The 12,421-nt window shown below is 29.6% G+C and overlaps 1 long non-coding RNA gene across 1 annotated transcript; it reads left to right on the plus strand.

Moving 5' to 3' along the window:
- Positions 1-4,354: 4,354 nt before the first annotated feature.
- Positions 4,355-5,921, plus strand: LOC127079845 (uncharacterized). The gene is made up of 2 exons (XR_007787969.1): positions 4,355-5,078; positions 5,217-5,921. It is a non-coding gene; the product is annotated as an uncharacterized LOC127079845 (long non-coding RNA).
- The last annotated feature ends 6,500 nt before the right edge of the window (positions 5,922-12,421 follow it).

Genomic DNA, 12,421 nt, shown 5'->3' on the forward strand with positions numbered 1-12,421 from the left:
TTATTTTTGTTCAAGGAATGAAACTCAAGGTTGAAAAACAAGTGAAGATCAAAGAAGAAAAATTAGATCATTTTATATATTAGAATTTAAAAGTGAGACTGATATTCATGTAACTCTACATATGTATTGTTTCTTTCTTAGACGATCTTATTGATGAAATTCTAGAATAATTATTCGAGTAATAAATTAAATCAAATGATCTTTTATTTCTATAGTTCAATCTATTATGTATCAATTTATAAATCAATATTGCATTTTCTTTCACGAAATCTATGATGTATCAATTTATAAATTAGTATTGCATTATATTTCACATTTTAGATCTATAACTCACTATATGATGTAGCAAGAAGAAGAATATAAAAAAAAAGAAAAAATAATTCTCATAAATTTAATTTAGAAAACAAAAATTTATCTTTTCTTTTATAATAAATTATAAGGATAATTAGGTAAAAATATTTTCTATTTCTTATAGAAACAAGATGTTTTATTTACATTGTGGTTAGTAGAGTAGTTAAGTAACGTAAAAGTCAATAAATAAAAGTATAGTAATTGAAAAAATAAAAATATTGTATTAATGTTTTAAATAAATAATTATTTTTAGGTAAATAAAAAATGCAAATGACTTTTAAGAAAAATTAATAATGAAAATTTTCATAAATTGGAATTTCATAAATAATTAAATTTGTAATGAAAAAATAAATAAATTGGTAATGAAAAAGTAGATATATTGGTAATGCAAACAAAATAATTATGGATTATTGTCAGCTCGAGTAATGACACAGTAATTTAAAAACAATAAAGATTGATTATTGTCAGGTCAGATATTGATGTACTTTCTCGGTCTCATATATAAACAACTTTAAAAAAAAATCACTCTTTAAGAAAAATATCAAAATGCATTTAAGTCTTATAGTCTTTCTAATTTTACCCCTACTTTTTAGTTTAGAAATTGTTAAATCATAGAAATGTGAAGAAAAAAACTAGGGATATATTTTAAATAATAACATTGAATGTAATAATTATAGATAATTCTTGCTTATATACCATTGAATTTTTTTATATTTAAGACCGGAGGGAGTAATGATTAAAGTATTGAAAGTCTGATCCAAATATGTTACTTATATGTCTATTGAAATTGCTAAAGACGGATTAAATATACGTCACCCCCTGTAATGCTAGCGAGTTTTAGATTACCCCCTATAAAAAATATTATTTTGATTTCCCTTTGTCGCACCGCAAAAAATACAAAGTTGCCACCGAACTTTATTTATTCCAAAGGAAAGGGAAAATATCGATAAAACCCCTAAAAGAAAAGAAGATGGTCATTGCAACCAAATTCGGGTTCAGAAGTCGATTATGCAAGGAAAAAGTATTAACACCCCTCACATCCGTTATACTCAACATGAACCATTTTGATTGTTCTTTGCGCGTATGAGTGTTGCTATCTAAAGGTTACTTGTGATTGATTTTAATTTGGGGAAAAATAAGTTTTTAATTAATGTGTTCGCCAAGATTTCGAAACCTTGTGTCTACGTATTCTCATTTTGCAATGAGAAAATCAGAGTTCCGTAGTTCGTGGTAGAAAATACAGATGCGTTGGTTGTTTTTATCATATGATGTTTAACAATCGTGTTCTAGCAGTTAAATGTTGCTTGTATGCTCGCGCATGGAAGACTTAAGCGTTTGTTTGTTTGTGATAAAATGGATGCGCTTGGATCGCATTCTAGCAGTTAAACGTAGCTTGTATGCTCGCGCATATGAGGCTTAAGCGTTGTTTGTGTTGCGGTAGAACATAAATAACATGTCTTTGTTGAAAGGGTTTTGGATGCCCTAAGGCAGAAAATTGAATTTGATTGGTTGTGATTGATTTTTGAATAGGTGACTAGTATCAGACCACAAGCTAAATACGATCGACAATCCGAGTACTCGGGAACTAAAAGGACAAGTGCATCCTAACCTCTCTTTTTCATCCTAAAAGTTTTTGTTTATGAAATTTGTGGGGTGAGTTTAATCATTGATACTTAGAGGGAGACAAACATCTAACCACATGTAGGTTCAAAGAGTTTTTTTTTATGAAAGTTTTTGTTTATGCAATACATAGGTTCAAAGGTTCGATATATTCCAGATAAATTGCATATGATTCTCAAGGTATATGTTCAAAAGTTTGGCTCATTCATGATTTTCAAGGTAGGTAGAGTTTTAGGTTTCCTGCAAAAAATAAAGCATATCCCTCTCACAGGTAGGTTCTAGTATTGAAAAAGGTAGTTCCTAAAAAGGCTTCCCAAAGTCATGGATTCAAATGAAAATACTTTGTTGTAGCAAATGTTTGCAAGATAGTGATACTTCCAAGTGAATCTAGTCTGGATGTGGGTCTCGTGTCAACTCAATGTGCGAAAAGTAGGTCAACACTACTATCCACAATTCTATCATATGTTCATACTCAAGCTCGGGTATGGAGATTTTCTCTAAAGTAACATCATGAAACTCAACCCACAATAGAGAATATAACAGATATCTAGAATATAATGAATATATAAAAGCAATAAAGCTTGAATAAAATAAAGCGAGTAAAGCAGTAAAGATAAACACCCAAACATTCAAAGAAAACAAACAAAACTAGGTTTGACTTGCTTAGGTACTCCCCAGCAGAGTGGTCAGATGTCGCGTCGCGAAAAATACCAGAGTGTATCGCTCGCTCAAAATACAAAAGAGTCACCACTGAATTTTATTTATTATAAGAGAAAGGGAAAATATCAATAAAGCCCAAATAGAATAGAAAAAGGGTAAAGAAGTTGGTTATGCGAGGAGAATGTATTAACATCCCTCACATCCGTTATACTGAAAGAGAATCATTTTGATTGTTCTTTGTGCATATGGGTGTTATTATCTAAAGGTTACTTGTGATTGATTTTTAATTAAGGGAAAAATAAAATTTTAATTAATGTGCTCACCAAGATTTTGAAACCTTGTGCCTACGTATTCTCATGGTGCAATGAAAATATCAGAACTCTGTAGTTCGTGTGGTAAAAAATAAGTATTTGTTGGTCGATTTTAGGAAACAATGTTATATTCGTATTCTAGAAGTGTTTTGACATTAGTTATTTCATCTTGATTCATATGCTTTAAGTTGTTAGTCTGACTACTAAGGAATGAATTATAACAATTCTTTTATGAAAAGAAATTGTTGCTTGGCCTGAACCAATGACAAAGAATTGTAAATGTGGTGTCTGAACCAAGGACAAAAAAATGTAAAGGTGGTGTCTGAACCAAGGATAAAGAATTATAAAGGTTTGCCTAAATAGGAGATTAACAAGGCAAACATGAAGAAGAATAAGAGTTTTCCTAAACTAGGGGATTAAAAAGGCAAATGGGAAAAGGGAAGAGAGTTTGCATAAACTAAGGGATTAACAAGGCAAACAAGAAAAGGCCAAAGGGTTTGCCTAAACCATAAGATTAACAAGGCAAACGAGATAAAGGAATAAGAGTTTGCCTAAACCAGATGATTAACAAGGAAAATGTAAAAAGAAAAAGTATGTGTGTCAAAACCAAAAGGAGTTGTATTGGAACCAAGAGAGAATGATTATGGAATATTTTTTATATTGGTTGTGATTGATTTTAGTCTGAAGACGAATATTCAAACAAAGAGCTTTACAACAGTCTTTGAATGTTTGGGAAGAGATAATTTACATCCTCCTCCTTTTTCTCCCTTTTTTTTATGAAAAACTATCTTGATTTGAATTACACTAAAGTCTATGAATGAAGTTGAATACTTTGAACAACCAGGTATTAATCAATACTAAATTCCTAAGGAATCATGCTTAATCAATTAATTAATCATGGGTAAAATTTAAACAACATGCAACCACATTTTTAATCGTAGTATAGCCAAGTCACGACCTAAAAGAATCAAATGCCCAAAATATTACCATGATCAAAGGTTCAATCAAGGTTCACCATAAGCCATATGATTAAGAATGAATTAAAGTCTAAGAGAATTAATCAAGAGAACCAATATCATATTTTATTTAAAAAAAACTAGATAAAATCTAGTGTGCATTAAGCAAAAATAAAATCCTAAAAGAAAATCCTAATAAGAACCACATGAGATTTTAGAAGGCAATATGGTGTGTGATAAGTAAAAAAAAATTGTTTAGAATTATTTTCATTATTAAATCTAGTACCCAATCAAATTATAACATGTGGAATTTAAATTATATTAAGTAATATCAAACATTCAACACTAATTAAAACTTGACATGTGGTTAACTAATGGTAAAAAAATGTAGAGAGAAACATAATAGGAAAAAGAGGCAATAACTACAATTAGAGAAAATTATAGTATAATAAAAATTAAAAGGAATGAGAATTACCTGCAGTAACGTGCGTGAGATCACGAGCGGAAAAGAAATGCGAAGCAAACTGTGAAACTCTGAACCACACTCTTCTAGTGCTTATGCTCAATGATTCCTGGCCTGAGATGACGCAACATCTTCACTTTTCGGTGGCCGGAGCAGCCTTGATGACGGTGTAGTGCTGAAAGTGACGATTGAAGGTTATTCTGCATGCGGATTCACGCCATAATTCTCCCGACGAATTCGTATCTTCCTTCTCCTTTGTTTTTCAATTCGATTTTTACTTGTAAAATGGTTGTTGTATTGGTTTTTTGTTGGTTCAGAGTTTCATATTCGAAACCAAGATTTGTTATGTGTTCAGCTCAAAATTCTGTGTGAAACCCTGTTACGGTATGCAACTCGGTTCAACAGTGCGATTTGGTACGGTTCAAGCACAACTTCGATGCGATTTAGAGTTTGTTTTGTGTTTCAAATTCTTCTCCTTCTCCACCGTGATGTTGTTGCTGATTGGAGCTCTATTTTGCCTTGTGAATTGACGTTTCATAACTTACACACCAAGTGTTGGGTGAAATGTATGAACCGAAATCTATCGCTTTTCTATCTTGAAATTTCTTGATTGCAGGTCTGTGACACTGTTATCGTGTTGTGATCAATTGTGGTCGGCGAATTCTTGGAGAATTGGTGTTGTATCAACCATTTTGCAACTTGCACGCCAAATGTTTGGTAAAATTCCTCAACCAAGTTTCTTTTCTTTTCTGTTTCGGTTTCTTGTAAATTAAGATGCTGAATTGTTGTACTATTGGTGATGATTGTTGTGAGGTGAACTCTTGGAGGTCATGGTTATTGATTCTTGTTTTGTAGGTGATGATGATCAAGGTTAAAGAATGATGATTTTGGAGATACTTGAAGTTTGCGAAGGTTTGTTGAATGATGAAGGAGGTTGCAGATTGATGATGATACTTGATGTTTGATGATGCTTGAAGTTGGAGAAGATGAATCTTGATGAAGTTTGAAGTTTGGAGGTTTTAAGGAATTTGGAGAGAATTTGTGATTTTGTAACTTTTTTTGGTGGATTTTTTATTATGAAATGGTTGAAGAAATTTGGCGATTTGTTGAAAGTTTAATATGGATGAGGATATTTGAAGAATCAAGGTTGAAGAAGGGTGATGGTGAAGTTGTGAAGACGATGAGTTTGGGAGATGAAGATGGTGTAAATGACAAAAAATGATGAATTGTGATTTTGGTAGTTTTTGTGAATAGTGATTAACCTCCTTCATGGTGAGAATGATGAAGTTTAAATAGAAAAAATGGAGGGAAAGTTAGTTATGGAATATTGAGGCTTAGCCATTGGATAATGATCTTTGTGATGAGCTTAAGAGTGACTATGATTGATTCAAATTGTGTTAGTTTGGAGGGATTAATGTAGTTTTGGGTAGTTAGAAATGAAATGCAAATGAAATATAAATTTTGTGTTTGTTTGAAATGAAAGTGAATTTCATTTGATTTACTTGAAATGTAATGTAAATGCAAATGTGAATTAAATTTTAATTGAGATACAAATGTAAATGTATGTGAAATTCAACTTTGTGAAGAAAATTGGAATTAAAATGTGATTTTTGTATTTGACTTGAAATATGAATTAAAATCAAAACAAATTAACTTCAAAAACAAATAACTGGACTAAAAAAATTGGCCATGGATAAAAAAATAAAGTTTTGAATTCTTGAAATAATACAAATTGAGTTTATTTTATTTTATTTTAATTTGCATTTTATTCTTATTTTTACTCCAAACCCCATTAAAGCATTTAGAATAAAAAATAAGTAATATGACACAAATTCATTTTGAATCGTAAATAAAAAAAAATCATACATTTAAATCAAATCAATGCAAATGAGATGACAATAAAAATCAACAAAGTCAACCTTTGAACCTCTTAATAATGTAATGAAATGAATGATGTACTATATGATAAAATGGAATGCATGCCATGTTGATGCAGATGAAATAAAGGAACTTTTGACCTAAAATATCACATATGACGCAAATGCAATGAATGTGAATGATCCCTAAATGAATGACCAAAAGAAGTATGCTTGGAAATGAACAAAGTTATAAGCCAAATGAAAATAAAAGGGGTAGGAAAAATTTTAGGGTATGACAACTATCCATAAATAACTTTTCTTTTAGAAGATCTTCTATTATGGATACACTATATGATATGAGTGTTTGCATTTGAACTTGCTTGTTTATCCCATATTGTTCTTGCTGGTCTCAGTTTCACAAAGTTTATTACTATGGAGATTACACTAACTATGCTTTGGAAGGTGAAAAGCGATATCTTGATCGAGTTGGTGGACTAGAAAATATTGGAGAATGTCTCCACTTTTGCTTTTAAGGATGGATTATACCATGCTTTGGTTTGTGTGGGGCCTTTATTCGAGTTAAGAGTGTTTCCATCATATGCTTACAAAAGGATATGTATCGAATATGACAGTTGTGTGATTCCCTTTAATGTGTGCCTATTCTCCTTTACAGACTTTTGTCTTCCATTAAATGACTTTGAGATTAGTCTTATGAAACACTTAATGATCTCCCTTCATGAATGCATCCAATGAGATGGAAAATTTTCAAGGTTTTTCAATGTTGGTTCGAATGTAGGGGGTAAGTTGACCATAACGTTATTCTTCCATCTCTTGAAGACTTAAAGCAACACAACCAATCACATGTGTGGTATATGCCTAATTTCTCCGAGGCAAACCTCCAAATTCTAAGAGGCCTATTTTGATAGTGTCAAGCATTTCAAGGATCACATATTCTTACTTACTTCGCATAACAAAGAGGATCGTGCAAAGATAAGTATACTAGAACCCGAGCATTCATATATGTATATGGATTTACTCTGCATGTTCTGAAGTAATATTCATTTCTTGATGAAGAATTAATCTTATGTTAACAAGGAGGATGGCATATCCCAAGAAGAGGTATACTTGAAGAGGAAGTCGGTGGCCTTTTACAAGGAGCTTGGCTATGTTGGCGGTGTCATTCCTTCTGATGGAGCGTCGAGGAAGAGGTTGAAATGGTTTGTTGAAACCCTTCTGCTATTGGATGCTAACAATGACAATGGAATAAGGAAGGTTATCTTTAGTAAATGGAATATAAATATTACTCGTTTCAACTCTTTCTTTGAACATTCTTCTTTATGACATCTCTCCGGTTGGTTATGCATATGCAAAACAACACTGAAGATGAAGAAAAGTTCCCAAGATATCTCTATTATGATGAATACCTCAAATACTTCGTCCACTAAGGGAGCTTCTATTTCATGGGTTTCAATCGAACTGACTATTCGAACCGCTCATTCGTCAGCATAAAGTGAAGTTCTAGGTTCACTTACCAAGGTCGAGGTTGATGATGGCCTACCCTTTTCACAGCCTGTCGATGGGGAAAGTTAGGATTTTATCCCCGAACTAGAAGAAATTCGAGCATACAAGCTTCTTACTAAGCATCATCGACTGAGGTCTATAGAGAAACGTGTGTGTTTCTACAATTATTGTCACATCTCTTTGAGAGTGGTGAAAATTTGTGTGATGGTTTGATCTACCTAAGTCACTGAATATATTTCTTCTTGCAAATTAGAGATACAAATGATATCTCCCTGATGATATCGATCTTTGAGATCTTGCCCAATTTCTTGAGTAGACTCCATCCAAAGGATACTCTCAACAATTTGTAATTCATGCCATGACCATGATATTACATTAATCTCATGCCCTAACAATACAATTGGATTTAGTGGTGGGCGAATTAGTGTTCCATCAATAAACCCTAACTTTTTCTTCGATTTAAGAGCCACTTTGACCGATCTAGACCAAGAATGATAATTTTTGTTGTTGAGGGATGGTGAAACGATGGCATGGTCGAGGTTATCCTAGAGAATCATGAATAATGGGTCCAACATATAAGTTTGGTACCTACAGGAAATATTAGGGTTTGGGTTGGGAATATAGGCAGCGTGGTGGGTTTCTCTTTAATGGTCATGCCAACGGTGGCCATCATTGAATGTGGAAGACATATTTTTTCTAGGTTTTGTGAAGAAGAAAGAGAGGGAAAAACAAAGAAAGATAAACGAAGTGGAAACATGAAAGAGAAAGATGGATATTATGCTTATCAAAGACTGAAATGATAAGGGTGAAATCTGAAAGGCCAAATACAAAGGAACGTGTATCAGAAATGTTGATAAGGTGGCCAGAGATATCACTTCCTCTTCATACCATATTAACTTATGGTCAACATCACTACAAGTTCTATTACCTGAAATAATATCATCATGAAATGAAATAATATATAATTCAATATTAATTGACCCAACTCGTTACATGGGTCCTTTGTGATTTTGTATACAAATAATGATAACTAATTTAGAGTAAAATTATATCACATAATATATAACTAAGTTAGAATCCAACCAAACCAAAATAAATGTAAACCAATTTACAATTTAACGATATGAATAATAAATAATATTATTGCTTCATTATTCACATATCTCTTTATAAATATTTTGTATAATCAACATGTTTAAAAAACATGAATTATCTTAGTTAACTGATACTTGTTTTTCATGTACATCCTTTAAAGCTATTTTTTTGAAAATATAGTGTTACAAATCTACAAATAAATAAAAAGTGATCAAATTAACACAAATAATTTATAAAAATAAAGGGAACTACCAATTACACAAAAAAGAAAAGAAAAGGAAGAAAGAGATAAATATGCTAACCCATACACTATATTATTTTCATAGTAACATTTAAAGTCTTGAAAACTACTAAGATAAAGGTAGGATACTGCAAGCAAATTATCAAGGTAACATAAGAGATGGTGCTTCAAAATTTGAGTTATTGGCATGAGAGAAATAATAAGGTGAATTAGAGACAAAATGTGATGGTGATAAATAAATAAATAAATAAATAAATAAATAAATAACGTCACATTAAGATTTATGAATAATAGTGGTAGAATAAGAAGGAAACTTGTGAAGAAAAATTTAAGGTTTGTATGGACTTGAACCTCTATCTTAATCAATGAAAAACATGCGAAACCTTAACTTTGAAGCAACCTCGCCGTTTTCCACCACCGCCTAAATTTTCCGTCTCCGATCATCATGAACCAACCGGTAATCATCCCTAGTCGTGTCTGGGATCAAATGGAACCTCAAGATCCACCGATTCCTACTCTAATCCTAAACCTAATAAAAAAACCTTTTTCCCAAATAGTAAATAACATTTGTGATATCTCAGTTAGCCAACTGCCAAAGCCCTCTATCAAGGGGGATATGATTGCAATCACTATCCCTAAAGAGGAGTATCTTACCGGATTGGAAACTTACAAACTCAACCTTCATGATATAATCATCTATCCTAAAGGCGCCACACCGTTGAAAGTCGATGATTTGCGAAACAAGCTTTCTAGCTCTTGGGAATCCATTAACGTATGAGGCCTCATCTCCCTTTGGAAAGGTTTCTTCGAGTTCTCATTTTCTTCCCTTTGAGGATTTCATAACGGTTAGGGCCACACCGTCATGGAATCTAATTTAGTAATTTTAATTTTCTTTATTTCGACATATGTTTCTTAACTTATTCATCTTTCATTTAAAATAAAATTGAATTATTAATTACTAAAATTAAAAAAATCACACACACATATATATATTTTAAATTTTTACAATTTATAACAAAATATTTTAAAGTTATAAAAAATAATTTACATTATGTGTTATGTCTCAAAGATTTAGATAACTTTTATAAAAAATTGATTTTAAAAAATAATTAATATTTATGTACCGGTTTTGCGGTGTAAAATCATTTTACACATGCATCTAATTAAATAATTATGTGATGACACTTTTTTAGTTAATTCTAAAAATGTCTCAATATATATCTATATAACATGATTTGATTGTCTACTTGTCCTAAAAAAATACACCTTAAATGCATAAATATTAATCTTTTAGAAAAAGCACAACATTATATACATCGACTCAAACATTCAAACTTTTGTACTAATTTAAAATAAATTTTATTGAAAACGTAGACTATGAATATACAAGTGTAAATATATATTTCAAATATATTTAGGGTGAAATTAGTTACAAAATTAAAAATTGCACAAGTTTAGGCGTATAATCTCAAATCCAACTTAATATTTTGGAAAGACATCAAATTGATTAACAAATAAAAGAGACACAACCTAATGTCCATAATTTTAAAGTTGCCCCAAAATATCAAATAAATTTGAACGAAATTGATTAACAAATAAAACGTGCACATTATTATTTTTTCCCTCTCAAATATATTCTAAAATTTTGAACATATTTAGAATGAAATTGATTAAGAAAATAGAAAATATACAACACTATGTTAAAGTTTATATATATATATATATATATATATATATATATATATATATATATATATATATATATATATATATATATATATATATATATATATATATAAAAGATTAATTGAAATACACTATCAGTGTAAAAAGGTTTTACACCATCACTTAATTATAGACGTTGGATATTAAAAGATGTTTGACTTTTATTTTAAAAATCAATAAAGTAATACAAACGGGTGATGATGATGAACCGACGGTGTAAAACTTTTTACACTGACAGTGTATAGTAATAATATATATATATATATATATATATATATATATATATATATATATATATATATATATATATTCCATTAAAAAATTTATCTAGAAAATTCATATATATTCCATCCAAAATTCATTGAAAAAATTGACACAGATTGGAGGCAAGTTTGTTAAAAAACATCATCATAGATTTTGTCTAAAATATATTTTAAAATTTCACATGGATTTGAGATGGGACTAAAAAAATTCATTATATATTTATTAAAAAAATATGAAATAAAGTTTCATACAAACTTGAGACATAATTCTTTAAAGAAACTTTCTTACATATTTTTGTATGAAATGTGTCTCAATATTTCACACAAAAAAAATACTTAAAAATTAAGAAATTAAAATGTTATTATATATTTCATCCAAAATATATCTTAATGATTTCATATGAATATTTGAAACAAATCTTATTAAAAAAACATTATTATATAATTTGTTTAAAATATGTTTTAATATTTTATACTGATTTAAGAAGGAATTCATAAAAAATTTAAAATAAAAACTTTATTATATAAGTTGTCCAAAAGATATGTCAAAGTTTGAGATTAAATTCATTTAAAAACATATAAAATCTGCATCAAAATATCACACTAATTTAAGACAAAACTCATGCAAAAATAAAATAAAATACTTTATTATACATTTTGTTAAAGATATATCTAAAAAATTTGCACAAATTTGAGATAGATTTTATAAATAAAGCAACATTATAGATTTCATGTAAAATCAATCTCAATCTTTCACAAGAATTTGAGACAATAAGTAAAAACATATTAAAAGCAACAAATTTAAAACAAAATCTCTCCCAAATATAAATTTGGGACAAAATATCTTATAGGATTGTTTTTTGAAATAAATCTTTAATCTATATATAGAGGTAAATATTTTTTAAGACGAGAACAACCCGTCTTAAAATATTGGTTTTTAGTGGTGAGTACAAATTGTTTAAACTTTTTTTTCTTCAAAAACTATTTTATTAGTATTGTTTTTCTAATAATAATATTATCAATTATATTGTTATTGTTACGTTATTATTTCCTCTTTCTTCTCATTATTCTTGAATTATGCTAACATGTTCTTAATCAACAATGCTATGATACCAATATTAATATACTTACGTTTTAAAACAATGTTAAAAGCTGGTAATAACTTCACATAGTTGGTCCTTGATTTTATATATACATTATTCTTGTATTTCTATTAAAAACTTTCATTGACATGATAACCCAACTCAAATCAACCTATTGATGAAAAAGTTGACTTGTCTTAAATTTGATATAAAAAAAATACTAATTTTAACCCATTTTATAATCAATAAAATTTGACTCATTTGAATAACAAAT

The sequence above is a fragment of the Lathyrus oleraceus genome, chromosome 1, assembly GCF_024323335.1.
Source record: "Lathyrus oleraceus cultivar Zhongwan6 chromosome 1, CAAS_Psat_ZW6_1.0, whole genome shotgun sequence".
Lineage (NCBI taxonomy): Eukaryota > Viridiplantae > Streptophyta > Magnoliopsida > Fabales > Fabaceae > Lathyrus > Lathyrus oleraceus.